Genomic DNA, 9,848 nt, shown 5'->3' with positions numbered 1-9,848 from the left:
TGTGCCCTGGACCGTGACACAGTCATAAGTTTGTTGTATTTCCTCTAGCACAAAATGACAGGTTAGACTAAATCATATCAGGAGCCTCAACAAGTGCTATCTAAATTCTCTGATTGCAATAATTTAATCTCTTAGTTTGGAAATATCTTTGTGTCATTTTTGTAAACATCCACTAGGTGGAGAGAAAATGAGTCTCTCGTCAGTAACAGGGTAACAGGTAGACAGGAAAGGACATTCCCACAGCAACATTTGGATATGCTCAGTTTTTCCCCACAATGAATGCTCTACTTAAAGTGAAACATTAATCTCAACATTTCGAAGATGTTCTTAAAACATCTTCATTGGAGATTTATTACTTAATTGAAGTTGTCTTATTGCTTCTGGGAATTTTACCAGAGGCCATTAGAGGGAGCTCAAAGCTTTTAAAATAATATATATTTTTCTTTCTCTGCTTTCAGCACTTGATAGTCATTGCTAGCACTTTATTCTTAAGACCCTGAATTTTCCTCATTTTTTTTTAAGATCAATTGAAATGCAGGAAATTTACCCTAATATGTGTACCTGAGAATAAAAAGAGAATAAATTGCTTTTAATGAATTACTTACTTTAGTAATATAAATACGTCATTGCAGTATCGCAGTATTGGAGAATAGTCTGTTTTCATTTTAACCATGCGAAGAATAAGAAATTACTTTAGAGATCCTCATAAATTAAAATTTTTTAAAAGGAATGAATTGCTTTCTAAAAAGACACAAAGAATATACATGATCTAATACAACAAAATCTATAAGCAACATCTTACTGGCATTTAGGAAAGATTAAATCCTTACTCTATATAGGTAATTTTTTTCCTAACATATGTATTTATATTTTCCTTTAAATTAAATTTTAGGTCACAACTTTTGATCCATAGGGATTTTTTGGTAATCCTGTTCTAAGTATTTTCTAATTTCCATTATCTTCTTTGATTTATGACTTAGTTAAAACTGTTTTAAACTTCCAATTGCATGAGGATTTTATCTTTTTTTTTTTATTTCTAATTTTGTTACATTGAGATACAAGAATGGGTCTACATTATGTTGGGTTTTTTTAAGGTTCAAATTTTGGGTACAGGGGCGTGTATGTGTGCATGTGTGAGAGAAAGATACAAGATTTTAGCTGTGACTTTTTTGTTATCTCGATGTTTCAGCTAAATTCTCAGCTTGTCAATGTGCATTTTTGCTTGGCATTCTAAGATAATGTGAGACTGGGTTTACAAAACTTAAATCATCCTTCACTTCAAATGCTGTATGAAACCAGCCTAAAGAACTAGTTATGGGATGATAAAGAAGCAGAAAAGAAGTACAGTATTTCTTTAAAGAGAAAGTTGGAGAATCATGACGTTTCTTATCTCCATCTAGATGTGGTGCTAATGCTACTCTCACAGCCAGGGACACATATTGACAGAAACAATCAAAGAGCAAGACAGATGCTCCCTGGAATTTGAGGACACAGTAATGGGTACAGGGTTCATGAATAAATACATTCTAAAAGTGAGAGCCAAAGTGATCTGCCTAGAAATGGACTGCACTTTCATAGTCTGTTAGGGCAAAAGTGAATGCATATTTCTCTCAAGATTTTATGGCTACTGAGGAGGAATGTACCACCCAAGAGTATTACTTAGGAGAATAGGTAGCCACAACAGTAAGGTGCGCTGCTAGAAGCTAGTATCGAAGCTTAGGATTTGTAAGCTGTATGCATAAGCAATACTACGGGCTCTTTCACAGTTTTTCACAAAACTGCCTTTAAAAGAAAGAGCACTGGAATACAAAGCAAAGCTTCATACCAGATTGTGACCCTGTGAGCCTGGAAAAATTGTTTTCTCCTTAACGTCCCTTTTATATCCTTCCTTCTCTCCCCATTGACCAAAAGCACATCCAGGAAGTGAGAAGGGAGTGTACCAAAAAGGAGGAAGGAAGCCAACCACGTCCTGCTTTCTCGTTGTAAGTTTTTGAGCACATATGAACTGAGCTGGGGATGGAGAATCATCTAAAATTGGGTGAGAATGTAGGGTTTATATTTGACTATGCTGTATTTTATTACATGAAAATGATTAGAAGAGCTATAAAACTTGTCAATATTTCATTCAGGAGCAAAGTCTTTAAAAGTTGAAAGATTACTTAGTTTCTCCTTGCACTTTGCAACAAGCTTGATAGTTCAATATACTATGTATAAGGATACAAACAAATAAATCCATATTCTTATCCATATCTATTCCTATATCTATGCTATGTACACACACACACACACACACACACACACACGTCCAAGATGGTTAATTATATTTTCTAAATGTGTTACATGTTTCCCAACATTTGACATTTTCTACTTTTTGTGGAAATTCTTCAAATTTTCTTTACATAGTTTGAAGCTATCTTGTCCACATGGATTCAGAATTATGGCTTACAGGTAAACTGTTTATTTAGTCACATGTTAGAATTCAGTTATCCCTCATAAATCTTTTCCCTTATAGTCTATTTTGTTTGAAATTAATGTAATAGCAACAAACTTCTTTTGGTTAGTGTTTGCTTTTCCATCTTTGAAATTTCTATTATTCTGTGTCATTATGTTTAAGTATGTCTTTTTTTTTTTTAAGATGGAGTCTTGCTCTGTCACCCAGGCTGGAGTGCAGTGGCACTATCTCAACTCACTGTAACCTCTGTCTCCTTGCATTTAGTAAAGGTTAAATCCTTACTCTATATAGGCAATTTTTTCCCTAACATATGTATTTATATTTTCCTTTCAATTAAATTTTATGTACGCAATTTTTGCATTTTTAGTAGAGACAGGGTTGCGCCTTATTGGCCAGGCTGGTCTCAAACTCCTGGCCTCAGGTGATCTGCCCGCCTCAGCCTCCCAAAGTGCTGGGATTACAGGTGTGAGCCATTGCACCTGGCCCTTTTAAGTACGTCTTTTAAATAGCACAGAGCTGGATTTTATTATTTTATACAATATAAAGCTCTTTGTCTTTTATCTGGCAAGTTTAATTCATTTTATTATTATTTTGTTTTAGATTTATTTCTATAATCTTATTTTGTGCTTTTGTCTCTACCAGTTTTCTATGCTTCTTTTTCCTTCTTTCTCATTCTCAATTGAATTAATCAAACTTTCTATATTTTCTTTTTGCACCTTCACTAATTCCACTCCACATTAGTTTTATTTCTATATTTTATAGGTATACTTCACTGAATAAGTTAATTTTCATAAAGTCATACAAGAAGCTTAAAAATCAAAGCTTTCATGTGTAGGCTTATGAGGAAAAGAGGCAAGCCTAGCCTTTCTATTCTTAAATCCCACTCCCCAGAAGCAATCAGTTTAAATACCTTAGTTCTTTCTTCTAATAATTATCTTTATTGTCTCTAAATAATATTTTTTTCTGCTGCTTTTTGAATTTTTTATTTTAGACACTGTCTGTCGACTTGCTCCTATGGTTATTGTCCTGGGACTTTCTTTAATATTTTCCTGATATTTCTATATTGGATCCCGTGCTTCCTAGACCCCATGGCTTCTTGTTTCCTAGTCCACCAGCTCGTTTTGGCAAAACACATCCTTCTGTAGATGACTAAAAGTAGATGCCTGGTGGAGAATTCTTCTCAGAACTTACATATCTGAAAATATATTTATCCTACTCTCACACTTGATTATTAGTGAGGTATGAAGATATGAAATTTTAAATCAACAATCATTATCCCTTAGAATCTTAAAAGCATTTTTCTATTGCTTTATCCCTTCCAATATTCTGTTGACAAGCGCAATGTCATTCTCTATATGGCTTTATTATTTCTCTGGGAAACTTTCAAGTTTATCTTTTAATTGCTCTTGTTCTGATATTTCACAGTGACGTGCTTTGATAAGAGGCTTTCTTTTCCTTCATTGATTATGCTTTACACTCAGTGGAGCATCTCCAGTCTATAGTCTCATATCTTTAGGCCCTCAAATGGTTTGTACTGTGTTTTTGATACTTTCCTGTTCTGAGTTTTCTTTTTTTTCTTTCATTTATAAATTACCCAGTCTCGTGTATTTCTTCATAGCACCACAAACAAACACAAAACAAATTAGTAGATGAACAAGAAAATAATGTAACTCCCCCATCTGTTAGGCCAGGAGTCCCCAATCCCAATCCCTAGATCGTAGATCTGTACTGGCCTGTGGCCTGTTAGGAACCAGGCTGCATAGCAAGAGGTAAGCAGTGGGTGGACAAGCCCTACCATCTGGGCTCCACCTCCTGTCAGATCAGCAGGCATTAGATTCTCATAGGAGTCAGAACCCTATTGTGAACTGCACATGGAAGAGATCTAGGCCATGCACTCCTTAAGAGAATCTAATGCCTGATGATCTGAGGTGGAACAGTTTAATCCCCAAACCATCCCCCATCCCCGTCCATGGTAAAATCGTCTTCCCTGAAACCAGTTCCTGGTGCTAAAAGGGTTGGGGACCGCTGTGTTGACTTATTAGATATCACTGGTCAAGCAAGTTTTTTCTTCTCCCCTTCAGCATTTTGGTCATGCTATCTGTGAAAGTACTCAATGAAATCAGTCAGTTGTATAAAATTAATATTTTTGAGAATGCATACCTTAGTGGTTAGGAACACAGGATCTGGAGTCAGACTGCCTGAACGTAAAGGCTGACTTCTCCACTTCCTAGTTTATGACCTTGGACAAATCTTTAGCCTCTGTTTTGTCACTTGTAAAATGAGGATAATAATAGTTCTTACCATTAATTCTCCTTGTTGTGAATATTCAATCAGTGAATCATGTAGAGCTTAGAACATTGACTGGCATGTATGCTGGTAGTTACGCAGCTATGCATAAACTACTGGCAAGGCGCTCGGTGAGGTATGGGGAATACCAAGCTGAACAGGGTTTTTATAGCAGGAAGACAGGAAATTGATCTTGAGCTAAATATTTGTCAGAAAGTATAGATTAATGATTGAGTGGGAACAGAAACCAAATAAACTTGGCAAAACCTTGATATAAACCACTACCTTTGATTTACTTAAGGAAAAGTAGATTTAGCTCTTATTACCTGTATTAATGGGAAGAGCACTGGTGCCAATAATCACAAACAGAAGATGATCTGAAATTCATTTCCATTTGGCTTTGAAAAGCCTAACGTTATTATTCAGGGGCCATTTGTCTTAGTATGTCTTACTGAAGTCAATATTAAAATGATTTTTCATTTTATGAAGACAACAGTCCATGGTAGAAGGAAATAGCACACATCTTGGCAGGGAAAAGCCAATTTGGATCATTAATCGGTTGCAGAGAATTCACAAGTTATATAAATACAGATAGAGAAAAATAAGCATTAGTAAAATCTCTCAAGTGAAACAGTAATTCAATATGAGTGTAAAATCATTTCAATTGAAAAAGGGATTAAAATCTAAGAATTTATTATATCATTGTATTAAACTAAATTCTTAATGTGAATGAATTTAAAGTTTATCTTTGTTTCACACAGCTTAGATTACAATCTTTGCACTGTCATAATATATGCTCTCAGGAGGTAGTTGAAATTAAGATAAAATAATATTGCAACAATTTGATTTTTTTTAACATCATCTAAACTCTATCTGCTATGGAATACAGAAAAAGGTATAGTTTCATGTTGAAATAGCTTTCTAATATTAGGATAGGATGAAAGATCAATGACAGAACTAAACTATAGAATTTAAAAATTGTAAGTTATGATTTATCCTTTTTGTAACCTTCATTTAGGTGAAAATATTTTTGGAAATATAGAACGTAATGTTGATATAATTGTGATTTCCACTCAGAAGACTTGTGGATCTCTATTTATCCCAGCTATTTTATTTTATTTTTGAGATGGAGTCTCACTCTGTCACCCAGGCTGGAGTGCAGTGGCACGATCTTGGCTCACTGAAAACTCTGCCTCCTGGGTTCAAGCAATTCTCTGCCTCAGCCTCCCGAGTAGCTGGGATTACAAGCGCCCACCACCACACGCAGCTAATTTTTGTATTTTTAGTAGAGACAGGGTTTCACCATCTTGGCTAGGCTGGTCTTGAACTCCTGACCTTGTGATCCACCTGCCTCAGCCTCCCAACGTGCTGGGATTACAGGCGCGAGCCACCGCGCCTGGCCATATTTCTTTTTTCTTAGGCTTTTGTTGAAAATAGTGAAACATGATATGAATTTCCTGTTGTAGATATTTTCCACTTTTACCAAATAGAAATTTAAAGGGCCCACTGGAGAACTTGTCTAATAGATTTTTCTAATAGTTTTTTTCCTATTCATTTTGACTATATTAATTCATAGAATTATCTTTAGTAACAATAAACTCTAAATATAGATAGTAAATCCATTTAAAATATTTATTGGTGATACTAAGTGGTAGACTGCAAGGAAAAAAGAGTAATGAGACATGTAGTGCAAAATTCAATCAAGCATCTGTTTGTGGTAGTGCAGGAATGCAATGATGTGGGAGTTGAAATGCATTTTATCATTAAAGGCATCAAAATTCAACATGAGAGTTCTGAAACTTTTGAGGGAAATCCTGTCAAATGGGGGCCTGCTAACACAATACTTTCACCCTTAGAATAAGCTATTATGTTTCATACATTTAAACATTCCATTATTTTTTTCTGCCAGAAGCGTGGAATTCTGAACTCTAGCAGACAATGCACAGAAACCCAAAGATCAATGTGTTTCTAAAGGATTATATCGCTGTCAGTGCTTCCCAGGCTGTTTATTTATTGTGAGAAACTTAACTCCTTCAAGCTTTTCAGTAATTCATCCCTTTTGTCCATGTCAAGATGAAGTGGTCTCTTGTTTCTAACAATGGACTATTTGATGATCACATCATCAAAGCCACTGGAAGTGCACAAAGCAAGGAGGCATGTCACACTGTGCAAATGGCCTTCAGCTTGACTGCCATGGCACCGCCACCATTGTGTCACCTAAGTGGCAAAGCCAGTGCCACAGAGGACACAGAGCCATCAGGACAGATCATCACCCAGGACAGGAGAATTCACTTAAAATACAGAGTCCATGACCATACTCATGGGACATATTTTACGTTCATTATTGATAGCAGCAAACCATGAACAGAATTTTCAACCCTGCCTGAAAGATGACTCGAAATGAAAGGAGAGAATGGGAAAATATAATCAGAGAAGACTGTATTAAAGAACGATTCTTCCCCACAGGGAGAAGGCATATTTCATTTAGTAACAATTCCTCTTGGATTTTGCTTGCATTTGCTTCCTTTGTTCATGAGAATCTAGCAGTTTTAGGAACCATTGAATCCCATGTTTCAAGTTGGTAAATGAGGCCTGTTTTCTTAGAAAGTCGTATGCTAACAGTCAAAAAAGAAGGGTGGGGGGGGGGCATTGTACAATACTTTCCCTCTCTTTTGTAAGAAAATCCCTATTACAATTAGGCATTTCCTCTGCACTTAATCTGTACAAAATCTATTTTATTTCTCACATTGTATTGTCATTTTCATGTAAATGTTTGTATCCTCCATTATCCTGTAAGTGCCTCGTGGGCACATACAGTGTCTCTCTTATTGCTTGTTTACTTAAAAAAAATTTTGCAAATTTAATATTGGGACATGGTTAACAAAAATTAGTACAAAAGTATATACAATAAAAAGCAACCTTCCTTCCAACTACAGAATGACTGTCCTTTCGCCAGGAGCAACTACCATTGGTTTTCATGTGCATGTTCTTTGAGAAATGTTCTGTACATATACAAATGTTTGTAACATGGTGGTATGTTACATGATCTTTCCTGAACATTGTTTATTTCCCTTTAACAGTAATTTTTGCCTAACTTTTCACATGAGCCTATGATCTATGGGTATGACATATTTATTTTATAAGTTTCTTGTGAATAAACATTTGGATGGTTTCCAGTTGCTTTTGTTACAAACAAGACCTCAATAAACATACTAATTACATTTTTATGTACATACATGAGTATAACTGGATGTGAAATTTCTAAAATACAATTTCTATGTTAAAAAAGGTTATTACTTAAATTTTGTAAGATATTTCTGAACCTCACTAAATTTTACTTCTATCAACAGTGCATGATAGTCTCTTTTCCCCATGACTTTGACAGTGCTGTATATCACCAAACATGATGACCTTTTCCAATCATGTAAGTGAAACATGACATCTTATCTAAATTTGTATGTTTTTTAAAGTAATGAATGAATTTGAGCATTTAAAAACATGTATATGTACTAGTTATATTTTATAAGGTATTTTGCAGTATAATGTGGTTAGTTTTAGAAAACATTACAAGGGTAGAATGCAAGGCGTATTGTCTGCCTTCAGAGTATAAAGTTCAATTCATCTAATTAAATTACTTTAAGTCCTCTCTATTCTCTTCTTTTCTGATCTGTTTGTCTACTTTGTCATGAACTGACTTTAGGAGTTAAAGTCTCTTACTATTATTACGTTTATCTTTTTTTCTTGTATTTCTTATTATTTTGATTTATAAATTCTGATGTTATATTTATTTTGATAAATAGCTTATTGAACCACTTATTGATATAAGTTGTCTTTTTGGTCTTATTTAATATTATCTACCTGAGTTTAGCAGTCTGATATTAACATTAAATTCCTGATTTTTGTAATATTTTCCAGGTATATTTTACTCACACCTTCACTTGTAACATTTCAAACACTTTATTGTTCATATGTATTTTGTATATCCAACATGGTTGTTTTATTTTTTATCTGTATGTTGTTTATATTACCTGTATATTATTTATACTGACATATTAATGTTTAAACTATTTACATTTATATGTGACATATGTATTTGATCCTTTTTTCCATTTTGTTTTATGCCTTCTGTTTTCAATACTTTTTTAGATTTTAATATTTTGCTCTATGGATGTGTTTTGTTTACTTTTGTGTGTCCATGCTTTTCCTACCAATTTGGAAGTTTGATTTTTTTTCTCAGTGAATTTATAACTCGATGTAATTTACTTAAATTTTTATTCCTTTATCAACTTTAGACAGCATCTATAAGAATGTAAATTTCTACTGTGAAAATGAATAATTAATATACTGTTTCACATTTCCCACTGAGATGAGGAATTCACCAAACTGTACCATTGGAATTTTGGTGGCTATATTATTATTTGTAGTTATTCTCAATTATATCTTTAACTAATATATCATCTTCTCTTTCTTGAGCTATTCCCTTGAAATAATGTTTTATAACACCCACTATGAAAGATGTATCAACCAATAAACTTAAGATTGTTATATTTCACCTTTTCCTCCTCATTCCATCTATCTGTTTTATTGCTGCTGTTGTTTATTTTTTTCTTGTCAGAAAGGTAATGTGCCAAAGTCATAACAAGGTATGAGGGTGGCACATCTCACACTTGAGCATGAACACCCAATCATCATACTTACAGACTACAAAAGGATTGTGTTGTTGTTGATTTTGAGACAGGGTCTGCCTCTACTGCCCAGACTGAAGTACAGTGCCACAATCATAGCTCACTGTAGCCTTGACCTTCCTGGGCTCAAGTGATTCTCCCATCTCAGCCTTCCGAGTAGCTGGAACTACAGGTGTGTGCCACCATTCTTGGCTAATATTTGTATTTTTTATTTTTTATTTTTGGTAGAGATAGTCTCACTATGTTTCCTAGGCTGATCTCGAACTCCTGACTTCAAGTGATCCTCCTGCTTTGGCCTCCCAAAGTGCTGAGATTACAGGCATGAACCACTGCCTCTGATCATAATCTCTTTTTGTCAGTCATCTAGTTACTTCTGTGTTGTTGTGGTTTATAACATTTATATTCTATTCAAAAACTGTAATTGC

General features: G+C 34.5%; 1 non-coding gene across 1 annotated transcript; it reads right to left on the bottom strand.

Moving 5' to 3' along the window:
- Positions 1–9,347: 9,347 nt before the first annotated feature.
- On the bottom strand, positions 9,348–9,451 carry LOC112627281. The gene has a single exon (XR_003120125.1). It is a non-coding gene; the product is annotated as a small nucleolar RNA U13 (small nucleolar RNA).
- Positions 9,452–9,848: the final 397 nt, after the last annotated feature.

Source organism: Theropithecus gelada, chromosome 6 (genome assembly GCF_003255815.1).
Source record: "Theropithecus gelada isolate Dixy chromosome 6, Tgel_1.0, whole genome shotgun sequence".
NCBI classification, from domain to species: Eukaryota; Metazoa; Chordata; class Mammalia; order Primates; family Cercopithecidae; genus Theropithecus; species Theropithecus gelada.
This window is presented reverse-complemented; position numbering and strand designations above follow the sequence as displayed.